We start from the raw sequence: 7,271 nt of genomic DNA on the forward strand, positions 1-7,271 counted from the left end.
GTGAACTGTAGGTCAGGATCAGGATGGCGGAGCACTGGAGCAGAACAAAAAACCTTTTTCAGATGAGAGAAAGCATCCACAGCTACAGGAGGCCAATTCTTGCAGTCTTTGTTTTGTTTAGTCAGCTCAGTGAGTGTAGCAATGATTTGGGAGAGGTTTTTTATAAACTTGCGATATTAGTTGGAAAACCCCAAGAATCTCTGTAGTTCTTTTAATGAGGTGGGTTGAGGCCATTCAAGAAATGCGGTTAGCTTTGTAGGATCCATGACATATTCAAGGAACTTGATCAAACTCACATTTCTCCAGCTTTGCTACCAGAAAATTGTTTCTGAGGTGAAGAAGTACCTTTTTTACATGCTCATGCTGCTCCTCAAGGGTGGAGAAGAATATGAGGATGTCATCTAAATAGACGATGACAGTGCGATTAAAGGGACATGACACCCATATTTTTTCTTTTATGATTTAGAAAGAGAATGCAATTTTAAACATCTTTCTAATTTACTTATATTATCTAATTTGTTTTATTCTCTTGATATTCGTTGCTGAAAAGCATATCTAGATATGCTCGGTAGCTGCTGATTAGTTGCTGCACATAGAGGCCTCATGTGAGATTGGCTCACCATGTGCATTGCTTTTTCTTTAACTAAGGATATCTAAAAAATGAAGCAAAATAAATAATGGAAGTAAATTGTAATGTTGTTTAAATTTCTATTCTCTATCTGAATCATGAAAGAAATATTTTGGGTTTAGTGGCCATTTAAGGAGGTCATGGAAGACATAATTGACAAATGCTTGGAAGACAGCAGGGGCATTGCACAACCCAAAAGGCATTACGAGGTATTCGTAATGCTCTAATCTCGTGTTGAAGGTAGTCTTCCACTCATGTCCTGAGAAGATACGAATGAGATTGTACGCCCCACGTAGATCCAACTTTGTTAAGTAGCAAGCATTTTGGAGCGAATAATATAATTCAATGATCGAAGGAATAGGATAATGGTTCTTGATTGTAATGTTGTTTAGGGCTCTGTAGTTGATACACTATTATTTTTAATGACAAAAAAGAAGCCAGCCCCGGCAGGAGAGGAGGAAGGGCGAATAAAGCCTTTCGCTAGATTCTCTTGGATATATTCCTCCATGACCTTGGTTTCAGCTTTGGAGAGTGGATAAGTCCTCCCTTTAAGAAGTGGGGCTCCAGGAAAGAGGTAAATTTTGCAGTCGTAAGGACAGTGAGGTGGCAGCACATCAGCTGCTTTCTTTTCAAAGACATCCAAATATTCTACATATACTGAGGGAAGATTAGAAGGGGTTAAAAGGCTGGCTATAGGGATGTGATGCAGCGGAGTAACCTTAGCCAGGCAGGAGTGAAAACAGGATTTAGCCCAGGAGGCCAACTGTCCCTCAGTCCAGTCGAATTGAGGATTGTGTTTTTGTAGCCAAGGAAGACCAAGGATAACTGGTTGTGCAGGAGAATGAATGACATTGAACTACAACTGTCTGGTATATAGATAAACTACCTGATTAACCCCTTCACTGCTGCGAATAATAAAAGTGTGGTGCGCAGGTGCAATTAGCGGCCTTCTAATTACCAAAAAACAATGGCAAAGCCATATATGTCTGCTATTTCTGAACAAAGCGGATCCCAGAGAAGCGTTTACAACCATTTGTGCCATGATTGTAAATAATTTCAGTAAAAAACCTCAAATTTGTGAAAAAGTTAACAAATGTTTTTATTTGATCGCATTTGGCGATGAAATGGTGGCATTAAATATACCAAAATGGGCCTAGATCAATACTTTGGGTTATCTACTAAAAAAAATAGAAAGATTTGATAGGTAAATATAAAAAGGCTCTATTTCTGATTAAATGTAGTGATGGCAAAAATGCTAAAAATGCTCTGGTCTTTTGGGGAAGTTTTAGTCTGAAATGCTCGGTCCTTAAGGGGTTAACGATACAGATGGAGTATGCCATTTTAAAAAACATTCCAATTTACTTCTATTATAAACATTAACTGTTCTGGTAGGTAGGCTTAGGGAGCATACACATGTCTAGAGCACTATATGGCAACAGTTTTGCAGGAATAATTTTAACAATGTTATACATAGGGTTTCCAGCTGGCCATCACAAAAATGCTAGATGACCTTAAAGGGACAGTCTACACCAGAATTGTTATTGTTTAAAAAGATAGATAATCCCTTTATTACCCATTCCCTAGTTTTGCATAACCAACACTGTTATATTAATACACTTTTTACCTCGGTGATTACCTTGTATCTAAGCATCTTCTGACAGCCCCCTTATCTCAGTGCTTTTTACAGACTTGCATTTTAGCCAATCAGTGCTGGCTCCTAGGAACTCCATGTGCATGTGCACAGTATTATCTATATGAAAAACATGAACTAACACCCTCTGGTGGTGAGAAACTGTCAAAATGCCCTGAAATGAGAGGCGGCCTTCAATGGCTTAGAAATTAGCATATGAACCTCCTAGGTTTAGCTTTCAACTAAGAATGCCAAGAGAACAAAGCAAAATTGGTGATAGATGTAAATTTGAAAATTGTTTAAAATTACATGCCCTATCTGAATAATGAAAGTTTGTTTTAGACTAGACTGTCCCTTTAAGGTGACAGAGCACTGGTGGTAATTGGGAGTCACGCAGTGGCCCTTCCACAAAGCTATAACTTAGATCTGATTGTTGACCTCATTATACATATTGTTTCACAACTGGGCAGTGATGTTATCCCCATGGCTATCAGTAAAACACAAATCAATGATTTTACCTTTTTTGGCTGTCAGTAATATACACACAGCGGTTTTTCTGAACCCCCATGATTCACCTACAACCTTAGATTTACATTGGGTAATCTCATGCTAAAAAGCATTCTTGCAAAACTGCTGCCATACAGTGTTTCAGACATTCGCCTAGATTTAGAGTTTTGTCGGTAAAGACCCGCGGTGCTAAGCTGCTTTTTTTCCCAGCGCACCCTTAAGACAACGCTGGTTGTCTGAATGGCTGCGTTAGCCTCAGAAAAGGGAGTGTTGAGCATAATTTAGCTCCACTTCAAGCGGTAAGCTGGAAAAACGTGCTTGTGCACGATATCCCCATAGGAAACAATGGGACTGAGCTGGCTGAAAAAAAACTAACACCTGCAAAAAAGCAGCGTTCAGCTCCTAACGCAGCCCCATTGTTTCCTATGGGGAAACATTCTCTAAGTCTACACCTAACACCCTAACATGAACCCTGAGTCTAAACACCCCTAATCTTACACTTATTAACCCCTAATCTGCCGTCCCCGCTATCGCTGACACCTATATTATATTATTAACCCCTAATCTACCACTCCGGACACCGCCGCAACCTACATTATAGCTATGAACCCCTAACCTACTGCCCCTAACATCGCCGACACCTATATTATATTTATTACCCCCTAATCTGCCCCCCCAACATCGCCGCCCCCTACCTACACTTATTAACCCCTAATCTGCCAACCGGACCTCTCCGCCACTATAATAAATGTATTAACCCCTAAACCGCCGCACTCCCGCCTCGCAAACACTATAATAAATAGTTTTAACCCCTAATCTGCCCTCCCTAACATCGCCGCCACCTACCTACAATTATTAACCCCTAATCTACTGCCCTGCTCCGATCAGCCAATAGAATGCGAGGTCAATCTGATTGGCTGATTGGATCAGCCAATCGGATTGAACTTCAATCTGATTGGCTGATTGAATCAGCCAATCAGATTTTTCTTACCTTAATTCCGATTGGCCGATAGAATCCTATCAGCCAATCGGAATTCTAGGGACGCCATCTTGGATGACGTCCCTTAAAGGAACCGTCATTCGTCGGTTGAAGACGCTCCGCGTTGGCTGTCTGGAAGATGGCTCCGCTCCGCTCTGGATGGATGAAGATAGAAGACCCCGCTTGGATGAAGACTTCTACCGGATGGAGGACCTCTTCTTGCCCCACTTGGATGAAGAATTCGGCTCGGCTGAGTGAAGACGACTCAAGGTAGGGAGATCTTCAGGGGGTTAGTGTTAGGTTTATTTAAGGGGGGTTTGGGTGGGTTAGAGTAGGGGTATGTGGGTGGTGGGTTTTAATGTTAGGGGGGTATTGTATTTTTATTTACAGGTAAAAGAGCTGATTACTTTGGGGCAATGCCCCACAAAAGGCCCTTTTAAGGGCTGGTAAAAGAGCTGATTACTTTTTAATTTAGAATAGGGTAGGGCATTTTATTATTTTGGGGGGCTTTTTTATTTTATTACGGGGCTTAGATTAGGTGTAATTAGTTTAAACTTCTTGTAAAAAAAAAATATTTTCTGTAATTTATTGTTTGTTTGTTTTTGTATTATAGATTAGTTTATTTAATTGTATTTTAGTTTAGCTAATTGTAGGTAATTTATTTAATTCATTTATTGATAGTGTAGTGTTAGGTGTATTTGTAACTTAGGTTAGGATTTATTTTACAGGTAATTTTGTAATTATTTTATCTAGGTAGCTATTAAATAGTTATTAACTATTTAATAGCTATTGTACCTAGTTAAAATAAATACAAAGTTGCCTGTAAAATAAATATAAATCCTAAAATAGCTACAATGTAACTATTAGTTATATTGTAGCTATATTAGGGTTTATTTTATAGGTAAGTATTTAGTTTTAAATAGGAATAATTTATTTAATTATAGTACATTTATTTAGATTAATTTAAAGGGACAGTCTACACTAGAATTTTTATTGTTTTAAAAGATAGATAATCCCTTTATTACCCATTCCCCAGTTTTGCATAACCAACAGAGTTATAATAATATACTTTTAACCTCTGTGATTATCTTGTATCTAAGCCTCTGCAAACTGCCCCTTTTTCAGTTCTTTTGACAGACTTGCAGTCTAGCCAATCAGTGCCTGCTCCCAGATTACTTCACGTGCACAAGCACAGTGTTATCTATATGAAATATGTGAACTAACACCCTCTAGTGGTGAAAAACTGTTAAAATGCAATCTGAAAGAGGTGGGCTTCAAGGTCTAAGAAATTAGCATATGAACCTCCTAGGTTAAGCTTTCAACTAAGAATAACAAGAGAACAAAGCAAAATTGGTGATAAAAGTAAATTTGAAAATTGTTTAAAATTACATGCTCTATCTGAATCATGAAAGTTTATTTTGGCCTAGACTGTCCCTTTAAATTATATTTAATTTAGGGGGGTGTTAGGGTTAGACTTAGGTTTAGGGGTTAATAACTTTATTATAGTAGCGGCGACGTTGGGGGCGGGAGATTAGGGGTTAATAATTGTAGGTAGGTGGCGGCGATGTTAGGGAGGGCAGATTAGGGGTTAATACTATTTATTATAGTATTTGCGAGGCGGGAGTGTGGCGGTTTAGGGGTTAATACATTTATTATAGTGGCGGCGATGTCCAGTCGGCAGATTAGGGGTTAATAAGTGTAGGTAGGTGTCAGCTACGTTGGGGGGGGGGCAGATTAGGGGTTAATAAATATAATGTAGGTGTCGGCGATGTTAGGGGCAGCAGATTAGGGGTTCATAGCTATAATGTAGGTGGCGGCGATGTCCGGTCGGAAGATTAGGGGTTAAAAACATTTATTATAGGGTTGGCGATGTGGGGGGGCCTCGGTTTAGGGGTTCATAGGTAGTTTATGGGTGTTAGTGTACTTTATAGCACAGTAGTTAAGAGCTTTATGTTCCCTCGTTAGCCCATAAAGCTCTTAACTACTGACTTTTTTTGACGGTAGGAGTCTTGTCGGTAGAGGCTCTACCGCTCACTTCAGCCAAGACTCGAAATACCAGCGTTAGGCAAATCCCATTAAAAAGATAGGATACGCAATTGACGTAAGGGGATCTGCGGTATCCTTGAGTCGCGGAAAGAAAGTGAGCGGTAGACCCTTTCCTGCCTGACTCTAAATACCAGCGGGCGGTAAAATGCAGCGTTAGGACCCCTTAACCCTGCTTTTGATGGCTAACACCAAACTCTAAATCTAGGCGATTGTCATTAATGACTAAGGTATTCTCTTCATCAAAGAATGCAACAAGAATGAAGTATGATTGATAATAGAAATAAATTGGATTTTTTGTTGTATGCTGTATATGAATCACGAAAGAAAAAAATGTTTTTTTGTCAATTTAAATTGGAGACAAAACATAAATTAAAATACTGAAGATTAAAAAACTAATCAAATTAGTTGTTTCAAAAGGGCAGAGCAGGCTCTGATTTATAATAAACAGTATTAAACTATTTTAAGAACTGCATTCCATTCTTTCTTGTTAATGAATCAGTAAATACATATTCCAGTCCCGGTTAGAGCATGAAGTAAACCATAATAGTAAAATTACAAACATTTACATATGTTGGGTTTTATTTCACACCTCCCAATGAATGACAGACATGTACCTATTTTGTTAACAAAGACTAATCTTTTTAACAAACCTCACACAATAATGAAAAGACTACGCGTGATCAAATCCATTGTTTCAAAAGGTGACACTGATCTGATTATTATAATAATTTGCAAAACTATGTGCAACTGCTTCACATGCCTTGTAATTAATGAATAAGTAGACAGTATTTAATACACATCTGAATCAAAAAGCAAAATCTATTGATAGCATAACTAAAGTCAAATTACATTAACATGAATTGAGTTTCACTTAACGCCTGCTCAAGTAACTGTATCATAAACTAACAATTTTGTTAAAGGGAAATATAACACATATGGTGAATAACTTAAAAGTGATATGGCATCGGTGTAAAAAATTGATGAGAAAATATCACATTAACATCTCTATGTATTTTACCTAAAATTTTCCTCAGTAGCCAAATTCTATTGTAATGGAATTATATAATGGAATTATACTAAGGAGCGAACATCTGGCATGTGCAAAACAGTCACTTAATCCCCCCTTACTGTATACACCAATTTTTATTTAGCTGCAGGGGTCAAGTCCAGTGGGAACACATGGGAACTAAGTTCCTGCACTATTTTTTGCAGGTGGAACTAAGTTCCCCCACGAAAGAGAACAGAAACATTTTAGTAAACACTGCTGCTGGTGTAGGGAGCTGGAGCACAGTCTAGTTAGAGGGATAGTGAGATTATCTAGTAATGAGCAGTAACACTTTCTACAATACACTAAATGCAAGCCTTTCAGCAGTCCTGCTGTTCGATCACCCTGCACTGTGTAGCACGTGGTGTTTACATTTCTGTGTGGCTTGCTTGGGTTATGTAGCTCCTCTCAGCAGAAATAAGACTAATGCACCTTA

The sequence above is a fragment of the Bombina bombina genome, chromosome 6 (genome assembly GCF_027579735.1).
Source record: "Bombina bombina isolate aBomBom1 chromosome 6, aBomBom1.pri, whole genome shotgun sequence".
Lineage (NCBI taxonomy): Eukaryota > Metazoa > Chordata > Amphibia > Anura > Bombinatoridae > Bombina > Bombina bombina.